The sequence below is a fragment of the Onychostruthus taczanowskii genome, unplaced genomic scaffold (assembly GCF_017590055.1).
Source record: "Onychostruthus taczanowskii isolate IOZ18803 unplaced genomic scaffold, ASM1759005v1 scaffold39, whole genome shotgun sequence".
Lineage (NCBI taxonomy): Eukaryota > Metazoa > Chordata > Aves > Passeriformes > Passeridae > Onychostruthus > Onychostruthus taczanowskii.
The window spans coordinates 4,315,731-4,327,966 of NW_024501348.1; the positions used below are offsets into that span (position 1 = coordinate 4,315,731).

At 41.2% G+C, this 12,236-nt stretch overlaps 1 long non-coding RNA gene across 1 annotated transcript; it reads right to left on the reverse strand.

Annotated features, from left to right (window-relative positions):
• Positions 1-1,100: 1,100 nt before the first annotated feature.
• Positions 1,101-12,222, reverse strand: LOC121339978. Its single transcript, XR_005953242.1, has 3 exons — positions 12,178-12,222; positions 2,289-2,440; positions 1,101-1,395 (listed from the first exon to the last, which is right to left on the reverse strand). It is a non-coding gene; the product is annotated as an uncharacterized LOC121339978 (long non-coding RNA).
• Positions 12,223-12,236: the final 14 nt, after the last annotated feature.

Sequence of the window (12,236 nt, forward strand, 5' to 3'; positions counted from 1 at the left end):
ATTTCAGACTAACAAGGGCAGAAGTAAGGTCACACCAATTCTAGAGCACTGTACTGAGACAAAGGGACTCAGGCTTGTGTGATGTGCTCTTGTGTTTCATGCAGCATACATTTAGACTATTTCCCTAATCCCTTGTTTTCCTAAGGACATAGCAACAGTTTATATACACTGAAGTTAGAGACATGGCCAGCTTATGCATTTTTCCCTTCCTCTACCAAACATTGTGTTGTTCCTTTAAACCCAGCTTAACCTTACTTTGCTTCCTGTTTCTTCAGGGCACATACACCAGCAAGAGAAGTGAAAGCAGCTATTTCTGTTTCTTTCCACTGCTCTGAGCAGTTCCTGAATGCTTGAAAGTGAATAAGAGCCAGGGACACCTCCAAGAAGATGAGTGCATCTCTAGTTCCAGTTAAAAACAAAAGAGATCCTTGAACTAACCTCTGGTGCAAAATTTCTTGTCCTCATCTAGTAACAGGAGTTTGATCTGCTGCCAGCAACATATGGCAAGAGCTGAACAGTAAACTTGGGAATCATGTCACTGATCACCTGCTGTCTAAAAAATTCAGATGGTCATCTAGCCCTCCTCAGCACCCAGTGCAGACAGACAGACAAAGAGAGTGCATCACATCCCTTTTATTCCTACTTTAGGATGGTACAGATTGTTCCTGGAAGGCGTCTCTTTGTCTCCATACGGTGTGAAGACTGCTATGAGCTAGATGCTGAGCTATCAGGCTGAGGTTAGATGAGAGGCACTGAAATCATCTTAACAGCTATGTTTATCTGGGTCTTTTCTCCATCAGGGCATTTATATCTGGGATCTCCTGATGCTGTCAATTCCAAGGCATTCAGAGGACTGATAGTGGTGTCTCCAGTGATCTCATGTCTCTGTTGCTTTCTGGCTGTTTTTGTTTTCAGGAAGTTACTTCCCTTCAACCATGAACATGATTCTAGAATTACAAAGATGATAGAAGGAAAAAAGGGGAGGTTACCTCTCCCCCACTCTTAATGGCATGTGAAAAAATGTCTAAAAGCTGTTTTTAAATGAGTAGCTCTGTGAGCAATGTAACTGGTGACTCCTGATTTCCTATGGATTCCTGTTTACAGTTAAATTCTCTGGTGCTTAATAATGTACAAATGCCAATTACAGCTTCTCTGGCACTTGGAGAGGTCATAATGATCCACTCCCACATAAAGTGTCTGGTGTCACATCTGAGCTCTGCCTGGGCCTTTCCTCCAGTGAAGGCATACACATGATATGTCTCTTCTAGAGAGACATCTATTTTCCTGACTGGAATTGAGTGTGAGTTCAAAGACCCGAGTGGAATGACAGCAAAACAGAGCCAGTCTTCCAGCAAGCAGCAAGCCTCTTGAAAACTCAAAGAGAATCCATTTACACTGTAAGGAAGTAAACAGAGAATGAAAATGCTTTTTCCTAAGTACAGCTTTCAGTGAAAACTTCTCTTCACCTCTGCCTTTTTTTCCTGTAAATATTACACCTCTGAAGGCACAGACCTGGCAGATGGCAAAAAAAAGAGTAGTTGCTTTTGTTGTTATTTAGATATAGAGCACCTTAATGTATGCTAGTAACTGCTAACTTGGGTGGAGAAGCTTCCTGATGGAAAATTGTACCTCACCTTGAGGAAAAAAAAAAAAAAAAGAAAAGAGGTGGTACTTGGAAAGATAAAGGGCAATTCAGTCCTTTGAATACTCATATCATAAAACTGAATACGAAATAATTACCATAAATGAGGCAACTAGTTCCTACACCCTCTGCAACCTGGATGACATCCTTCTGTGTCATCAAAATTAAAGTTACTTGCAGAAAACACATCACTTACTGCCTTATCTCAGTTACCCAAGCTCACACATACAAAAGAAGAAGACCAAAGTCTTCTAAATTGGTTCTCTCTACAAAGAGATTTAACTCTGCAAGGATTTTAAGTCTATTTCTTCCTCCAAAACTACTGGCACTAGGATAGGCTTGATTTTATCCCTAAACAGGGTGTTCCTTAGGCTCTTTGCCAATTTAATTGGCTTATTCATATCCTTCCCTTCCAGATTACCTCAGGGTGATTTACATGTTGGAGGCCTATAAACACTGATGAATCAGTACATGAAAACCAAAAACATTGTTCAGTGTCTGACAGGGTCCTCACTGGTTTTTGCCCCCAAATTAATTGTTCTCACTGGAACAACCTAATATGTCATCAACCTCTGACATCATTCTAATGCTATGCAGAAAAAAGTGTTGCTAAAATACAATGGCACTACTGTAATTTGTTTTTTACCAGTGTTTCCAGGTACTCTGTAGGAGCAAGCAACAGGTGAGGTTTTCAAATGGGAAGATAGAGATGTTCCCAGTCTGGCTTCTTCAGTTGATTGGCCATTTTGAAGACTGTCTCCTTCTGTTTTTCCATAAATAAATCACTGTGACTGAGCTCTAAAGAAATGCAAATACAAAGACAATTTAATTTCCTCTCTCTGAGAAACATAACTTTTGTTGTAGCAGTTCAACATCTACACTAATATGGTTTTATTTAGAAAGAGCTGGTGGACTTTCAGTGAATTCAAAACAATTTCCTTCACATGTTAAACATGAACTATATCTCTAGGAGATATTTTGCAGGCCAATTAAGGACAACTTTACCTCCACCAAATACAGAAACAAGCAAAGATTTGGATTCATGAATAAAGAAAGAGCTGAAAGAGGTTCATTTTGCCTTTTTGTTGATTAAAGCCTTATACTTGCATGTATCTCCTTTTTGTGACATGAACACTCTCATAGAATCATAGAATGGTTTGGGTCAGAAGTCACCTTAAAGGTCATCTAGTTCCAACTCCACTAGATCCCATCCAACCTAGCCTCGATAAAATGGTTTTGATAAAATGCACTAGAAAGCTTTACAGAACATACTTCTCTACAACTTTGGTAACAATTTAATATATTTTGCCTCAGTATTCTCACAAAAAGCAGTCACTCCATCACCCTCTAGAGAATTACTACAGCCCATATTCAAGCACATTACATTTCCTCCTTACATTATATGTCCCTGCAGCGCCTCTCCTAAGCAAGCTCCTTGTTTTTAGACCAGAGCTATTACTGGCTATACAGCCACTCCTGGAAATACAGCACCCTTCCAATAAGCTCCTATTTTGCTTTCAAAACAAATCTCCATGCCTAACACCCATCTCCCTAAGATCATCAACCAGCACTTTTTAATCCATTTCTCAGTAAGATTTCCATAATGACTTTAAAAGCCACAGATTGCTTCATAAGGCAGCCCTCACCATTCTGGGACTTGTTTTCACAAGGACTTTCGTATATCAGATGCTAATACACTCAGTACTCCTAATAGCAGAGTCCATACACCTAAATACCTGCTGGAGGATGAACATTTCTCAACCATTACAGCTGAAATATTTCAAAGTCCAGCACTTTTAAAACAGTGCAAACACCTTAAAACTAGTTTCCCTGTTTGCACTGGCAGTTGTGGTTACAGGTGTCATGCACTTATTAGCTCTGCTTAGATATTAAAACTTGCACACAAATTCACTCATATTTGCATTCACTGACTGTGTTTATCTACAAAAAATCTGCAATATGTTTGTCATGCCCACGTTGACTCTATACAACATGTTCATACAGAAGTTCCAAGCAACATCACAGAATTATTACAGTCCATATATGTAAATGCAAGTGAGCCACTGCATTAAGCTTTTAATATATAATACAGGAAAGCAAATGTGTAATGAAATGGTGGGAAGAATGAGGGGTGAACTCCCTAGAATTAAAGCACATATGTACATAATTTTTATAAACAGCTGGAATGTTTCATTCCTACTGGGTACTTTAAAAACATGAACCAGTAAATAGAATTCAGATCTCGCAAGAAGTCCATTTAACAACTGGATCACTTAGAGTAATAGAGAAGCATTGCCTAATGCGAGGGAAATAAACTGAGCCCACACTCTAGACTCACTGCAGTAAAGTGGAGACCTGGCAGCCCTTTGAATTCCTCCTCTTTGATCCACAATGAAAAAGGATAATAAGGGTGTGCGTATTTGTTCTTGTCTAGTTTTCACTTTCTTCAAGAAAAGGAGCTATGCTGATTCAGGGCTCTAGCTGTGGCCCGGGAGAATTTTTGTCCTTATACTGCCCACACATTAAAACCACTTTTTAAAAGTTCTCAAGATTTTCTCTCCTTTTCCTTAATTCAATCAAGTCTAGTAACAGACGCTTCTTTGTTGCTTGTCACCGAAGTATTTTAAGCACTTTGGATCCTGTCTCATTCTAGACTTGTTTCTAAAGGAATCAGATCTGGCTTTCAGCTCTTTGTTTTTCTTTCAAAACCTTATTGGACGAGTTGTGCTCCTCTGCGTTCACTTCAAGGATACCACATTTTCTTTTGTCATGATAACTCTCACACTGGACTGGATTGCTTCAAGTAATCAAATGCAAAAATAAAACTCTTTTTGATTTATTATTTTTAGTAACATCCCTATGGCTGTGAGTTTCAGATAACCACTCAAAAGGACATGCTGGGGGTCACAATGCAGAAAATGGGGCTAAACCCTTGCAAGATGTAGCTCAGGAAAGAAAAGCAGTGTCTTATTCAGGAATGTTCCGTTTATTACTGTCTATTTACACCTTATGTTGTGATGGGGATTTACAGCTGCAGTAGGTCTGGCCTGCTCATCCACAGTGGGCTCTCTTTCCTATAACACTAAATGTGAGCACGTGTTTGGTGAACATGGTATTGTAGAGAAAACCTGCTCCTGCTTCCACCCCAGCCAACAGGAAAAGAAAACAGACTAGGAGTCAGTGCTTTCCTTTCTTTACTTTTATTTAAATGTCAGTGTTTTATGTGGTTGTTTATTAAATAATAATAACACAATAATGCCCAGAGGCTCCAATTAAGACTGGGAAGTCACCGCAGTGGGAGGAAGGGACGACGGGCTGGGAATTGGACGGCTCCCCAGCAGTGGGGAGCAGGGGCCGAGGGAAGGGAAGGGAAGGGAAGGGAAGGGAAGGGACCGCTCCCAGCGCTCCCCGCCACCAGCAGCAGCCAAGCCTTTTGTGTGCGTGGGAGTTTGATGCTACTTTGGGTTTGGGGTTTTATTTGTTTGGGGTTTTTTTAATGTCAATACACAGAGCAACCAGGAAGACATACAAAGAGGTTTTCATCAAAGTAGTTGAGGGAAAAAGAAGAGTGTATGTGGCTGTATATGCTAATTCTTATTAATTAAAACCAGAGTGCTGTGCTGGAGCTGTGCACAGGCTTTATTAGCTAATATTAAAACAAAGGGATGATCGCCTTCCCCAGAAATTTTGCCTTGGCAAAGCTCTGTTTGCTGCAGCGGAGCTGCTCCTCACAACACACCAGTGTGAGCACAGGATCAGGCCAGGAGCCCTCAGGAAGGAATCAAAAGCTGAAAACAAAAGGACAAACAGGAGGCACACAGGGAGGACGATCCAAAGGAGTCGGATAAGAACAAGCATGTCGCTCTTGGCAGAAAGCAACTGGCAAAAATTAGTTGTGTAGTCAGTCTCTTGCTCGGTTCTTTTTGTTTTGTTATGAAACAGAATTTGTTTTTATTACAAAGGAACAGGATATGTTTCAGGAGAAGAATCTGAGCTGGATAGGTGTTATGGCAAAAGTACATTTTATAGGGAGATTTGAGTGAAGGCAGTGTGGAATTGGTTCACAAGATGGGTGCAGTTGTTCCAGGCTTAAAGAAAAAAGGGCAGCACGAATAAAAGTCCTCTGAGGAAAGATGGAGGAGGGAATGAAGAAGGGAAGGAAGTTATTAGAGGAAAGCTGGACTGGACCAGAATGTGTGGGATTGACATAAACCCCAAATTAATGCATCAGCAGAAGAATACCAGGCCCCAAAGGTGAAGCCTGAAACCGAAGGGATGAATAACCTAGGAACATTCAAGAAGGGGTGCAAAGGTGATGAGATGCTCCTGGTTAGTGAGGAAAAAGGGTGAGGAGGGCAGTAAAAATTTTGTCTCCTGAAATGGTGAACAGAGAGACCTGAACTGTGGGTGGAAAGGAGAAACTAAAGATTCCCTAGGAGAAAGTTCTAGAAAGCTGGTAATTTATGAGCATCTTCAGGCTAGAGGTGACCTAAGTCTGGGGAAGAATTTTGGAAACAAGGTCTGAGGTGGGGAAACAGGTCATTGGAAATACTTCACAGAAGAGCAACCATGACCTAAAACTAACTTTTATACGAGAGGGAAAAAGGAGCAGATCAGCTTGAAGGATGACAGAATTAGCTGTGCTGGTGGTGACAGGACAAGGAGTGGGTTTGCCAGCAGAAGATGGCTGCTGTCTTTTGTTTTATGAATAGAAAAGGTGTGCTAAATGAGAAGTACTGTACAGGATTGGCAGAGGGGAATGGGGTAGGGGGTGGGGGCTGGTTGATCAGAGGGATAGAAGTAGGTTAAGCCATAGGTGTGTATAGATGGCAGAGCACACATACATAGGACCTCGCTTGGGAGACCGAGGAGCATCCTGGAGGTCAGCTGCAGTGAGAAGAAAGAAGTTTTTGAGAATAAAACGTAGCCAGGTACTATCTAAAAAGAACAGAAGGATGGATAAGACAGGCAAGATAGTGACAGAGGAGTTGAACGCTCAGAAAACGACCTGGAAAAACAGGAGTTTTAACTCAAGTCCTCAGTTCTTCATTGTTTGATGCAGAAAATTGAGCTTAATAAAAGCAAAATTTCCAGCTGGCTTCCACACAAAATTTCCAAGGAGGCAACAAAGTCCCTGTCCATTTCTTATGTGTTGCGAACAAAATGAACAGTGTGTCACACCTCCTCCTAGTTCTGATGAAGTCAATAGCAGATAGTTTATAGATAGCTTAGTAGTCACTCTGTCCTATGCTGGCTTGTTCACTAACATACTGGCACAGAAGAAAAACTGACCTCTACCATATCTCAGCCTGACACAGCTGTGTAAGCTCACAGAGGATCCAGGCTGCTGTCCACTGAAAAAGTGGAGAGATGTTCACAGCTCAGCGTATTTGACTTCAATGGCTCTTAATTTACATGTTCAGTATTAATACTTGGCCTCTAATTTTTTTTACCATTCCAGCTCTATATATTTTTAGTTGACTCAATTCTGTACTCCAATTAATATGCAATACCATGCATACCAATCCTTTACCCTTAGAACCAATTATGAAAAGTTCTTTTACAAAGATGTAAGAGAACATTTTGGAAAAAAAAAAAAAAACCTTTTCATAAGAAGTACAGTTTTCCTTTCTGCTAAAGCACTGTACCGGTTGTTTTTAAGATCAATAACAAAGCAGAGTTTAACATGGTGCAGTATTTGTCCAAAATCCAGGCAGGGAAAATTATATGGGAAGTTTAAATATGAATTCATAACAATAGTAAAAGGGAGGAGGAACACTGATGGGCACAATGTAAAACGTTTGTGTACAAAAATGTTTGACATTGTGGGGGGTAAGGGTATTCAGGACATGGTGATGTAAGGCAATCTTTATGTTGCAGTAGCATTTCCAGTACCTTATGACACTGCCCTCCTTATACACCATGATTTTTTTTGGTGATCCTACACAAGGTTGTGACTAACAACAGATAGAAAAGAGTACTGATCCATGCTTTGCTAGTTGATGCTTTTCTGAAATCATTGAGCTAATTGCAGTACTCAGAGCTGCAAAATTTTACTCAGTGCTTCCTAATTATTCCATATCCAGGTCTGTTAGCACAATTCATGCATATACACCAGTGACTTCAGTGATTTTCTTTTTATAGCTTCGATATATTATTCTGAATATAGGTGAACTGACTCAAATGGGTTATTCCTGCTTCATATCCTTTCAAGTTGTCACATTTTAACTCCAGCCAGCAACTAAGCACCACACAGCCACTCCCCTGGTGGGATGGGGGAGAGAATTGAAAAGGTAAAAGTGAGGAAACTCATAAGAGTTTTCTGAGATAAAGACACTTTAATAGGGAAAGCAAAAGCTGTGCACACAAGCAATGCAAAGCAAGAAGTCATTCACTGCTTTCCGTGGGCAGGCAGCTGTTCAGACATCCCCAGGAAAGCAGAGCCCCATCACACCCAACAGTGACTTGGGAAGACAAATAGCACAACTATGAATTTCCACCCCCCACTTCTTCCCCAGCTTTATATGCTGAGCATCATGCCATATGATGTGGAATGCCCCTTTCAGCAGTTGGGGTCAGCTGTCCTGGTTATGTCCTCTCCCAGTTCCCTAAGCACCCCCAGCATTCTCATTGGTGGGATAAGAAGCAGAAAAGACCTTGATGCTCTGCAAGCACTGCCCAGGAAAAAAGAAAATATCCCTGTACTATCAACACTGTTTTGGTCACAGATCCGAAACTCATCCCACATCAGCTACCGAAAAGAAAATCAACTCCATCCCAGCCAAAACCAGCACACCTGTAAAATGTTTAATTCTGCTTTGACTTTGTTGTTGTCATTTTGTATTAAAAAACCTCCTGGGTTATCCTTACTGGTCTGCTGTCACTGAAAACATCAAAACCACAGAATCCCGCATCAAAACCACAGAATCCCCTTTTGTAAAAATACTAAGCCTTACCTAAAGCCCACCTAACCCACAACTACAGATTGGGGTTTATTTTCACCCATACTGGTGCTATTGGAAGAGTGTTCTGGAAACTCATTCCTCTGACACCTATAAATATTCCTCTTATTTCCAGTTTGGGTGAGATAACTGACAGTTTCTATATCACAACATAGTCTTCAGCATTACAATAGATCTCCTGAACTTATTTTTTCCTTGTGCTTTTAGGGAAAAATCATAGAATTCAACAATTACTAGGGGCAGTTACATTTAAATAACATTTTAATTTCCTGGGGCTATTTTTCCCCTTTTATATAATCGGCTCGTTTACCTTTTCCTATATAGATTCTGGTTTTAATTAATCTTTTCTGAATATATGTAAGTATATACAGTATTTTAGAGGAAATAGGTGTTCTGAATGTCTTTTATATTGTGAAACATACTTCTGTACTTCTGCTGGCAATACCTTAGTAGCTCAGGCCTAAGAAACAGATTTGTCCTATTGAAAGTCAGTGCATACTGCAGGTTCAGGTCATAATTTTTGGTACAGTTTATCAGCATAAGTCAGCATCTAAAGAAGCAGAGCTGAACTTCACTGACCTCTGCCTGCCATTCCTGTTCCTATGCAGACTTTCCCTTTGACCAGAACCATCTATGCTCCGATATAGCAACACAGGCTGAGAAATTTATTCCAGTTTTCTTTCAGCTGTTTTTTCCACCTTACAATTCCTGTACTAACCTCCATTTTTTTTTCAACTTAAGTAATCCCTTCTCACTTGGCACCATACAAACACTTCACTGACACAATGGCAGATAACCACCACTGCATTTTGTCCACAAAATCTGCAACCACAGCATATACCTAATACATAAGTAAGAAACCTTCAGTACCCATGTCCAAATTCAAGTGGCATGACATCATTTAAAGTGAATTTTGCTCACTTGTGGTGAAATGAATGAGCCCTAGAAACTGTTCAGCCAAGCCGTGGTCCCGTGTTGGCAAGCACGACCGGTTAATGAGAAACGAGCCACAGGTGAAGTGGGGAGAATATGGTTAGATGGTGTAGAAGAAAAGACAGGACCTGTGATGTGGATCCTGCATCAAATTAATAGGATGTCTCAAGAAAAAGGAATAGGAAGCAAAGTTAAGATGGTATAGAAAAAGACTGAGAGGAAGACACCAAAAAAAAAAAAAAAAAAAAAAAAGGAGCAAATGAAGGACGGAGAAGAAGAAAAGAGAATGCACAAAGCCTAATATTGATATTTCCATCACCATCCCAAAGCAATACACTGAAAGGGTCACTTTCCCACCTCAATCAGGGCTGTACAGAGGTCAAAATATTGTCTTGAGTCAGGACTTGCCTTTTTAACAGGTGCTATGCTCGAAGTACATATTCAGTAAAATCTAGCACAATGCCAGTTATGAATCAGCTCTCCCACTCCCAGTATTAATAAAATTTGTGGGTACTATTTATTTTAAAAGATGCTTATAATATATAATTTTAAAGGCACCCCATGTAGCACATAATGGGGCACTGCAAATTGGTTATATAATAAGTAAGTAGAAGAACGAACAATATAAACAGTGGTTTGCAGCCTTGACCCTATGGTGTTTCCTGCCACAATGAAAGTAAAAACACATGTTCCCTGACAACCATCAAGCACTTTGTCACTGCTGTTGGACATTTTGCTGCCTTAGGGCTTGTCTACATGCAAAGCTATGTTGGTTTGTCTGGGTTTAATTTGCTGCAGAGGGCTATGTGAATTCTTATTTTGACCTAAATCAGACTTGCTTCAGTTTAGTTCAACAAATTAAAGGTCAGATAAAAGCCAAATAACTCTGTTGATTAGGACAATCACTGTTCTAATCAATTGCTTACAATTATAGTGCTGCCTATGCTGGCAAAAGCTGACTTTCTAGTAGCTTATCTTGATGAAGTCTCACCTGATTCCTCAGACTCTCTTAATTGACTTAAATTGTGCCTGAATGGTGCTTAGGATCTAGTGCCACATGGTTAATGTCACCAAATCCTTGCTTCTGCTGCTGAATGTAGAATATACATCCAAAATAATAATTTCAGTGGGGAAGTACTGGTTACTCTGAGACTTAGCTTTCTTTTTTCCACTACCACACCCAAACACAGGCACTTCTCAGCATACAAATGAGGGCAGAAGCAGGGCACAGAGCACTCCAAACTAAACAGGTACATCATACACACACGGAGAGACACTTGGGGTACCCTTAATTCAAAGCTTGCAAGAGCAATTTTGCCTCTGTCTTGCTGGGTTAAGTGCTTGGTAAGAATATTTAACACCAGTGCCCAAACACAGGGAATGCTATATGCTTAGGGAAATGAAGAATTAAATGAATGGAAAACCAGCCAGCATTATTCCAAAGAAGAGTGTCCACAGAAGTAGTTATACCAGTACACTAATAGTAGGACAATTGTAACACTGTAATAACATCAGTACATTTCCTGAGTCTTGCTGCAGAGAAGCAGAACTTGTCTTAGTTTTAGAAAGGCTTGTCAGCATCCTTATTTCCAAGGAAACACTCCAAGCACTTCCTCTTCAGAGGAACAGCTCACAGCAGAGGTTTCATTTGGCAATTTTGCAGTATTAATTTTAGGCCAAGGCGACTCAGACAAGCATAAGGTAAACTTCACCTAACTGAACCAACACTGTCACAAGTTATCTGTCTCAGAAAACAAATAATTTGTTGTGAAGGAAGGCTCTGCTAGGTCACCCCACCCCTGAAAGCTCAGCTACCCCAAGAGCAGCACAACCACAGTGCCAGCACAATCAGACTGGTGTTTTGACTGACTGGCTTAATTAACAATACGTGCCACACACCAAACATGTACAGCAAATCCTGCTTCCAAAGGATGCTAAGGTTCTTGGCTTTTTTAAATGCCATTAGAGAAAGCCTAGCTTACACTTCAGAACACAATAAAAAATCACCAAAGCGTTAAAACTTTATGATAGCATACTCATAATTTTGTCTTTCAAAGACAATGTCTTTGTGTTTATGGTTAAATTACCAAAATGAGATACAGAAACCATAGAAGTTACATATATTTTGGGGGTTATAAAGCTCTGTTGGCTTTCCCACTGCGGTGACCTGTAGCACAGTTTGTTTCAATCAGGAAGCTGCACAGGAAAGAGCTAAGCTCTTCCCAGCAGCAGCTTTATAGCTCTTTGAGCCTCTTCCCTCACCACCCTCCTTAAGCAACAATGTGCTTTATGCAACTGCAAGGAAAGCACTCGGTGACGCCGTGACATGGATCCCGACATCGTGAGGCCTTTCGGTGCGTGTCCTTAGCTGTCACCTCGGACTCCCGCACGCTCCCTGCTCTGCCCTCACCATGGAGGCCACTAAACGCACTTTGCCCTCGATTTCATATGCAGACAAGCGCCACGCGGACGTACATCCGCCGCCAGGCCCGCTCGACACCTGCGCTAACAGGAGGCAGGACAGGACCATCCCCCCTTTTGTGTCCCCGCGTCCCAAGGGGAACTGCCAGCCCTTCCCCAGAGTCCCACCCCAGCCCGCACCCTCCCAGGGGGGATTTAAACCAAAACCCGGAAGCCTACCCTGCCGGCGCGGTGCACGCCGGGAGCTGTAGTCCCAGCTCCCCGGAGGCCATCCTGCC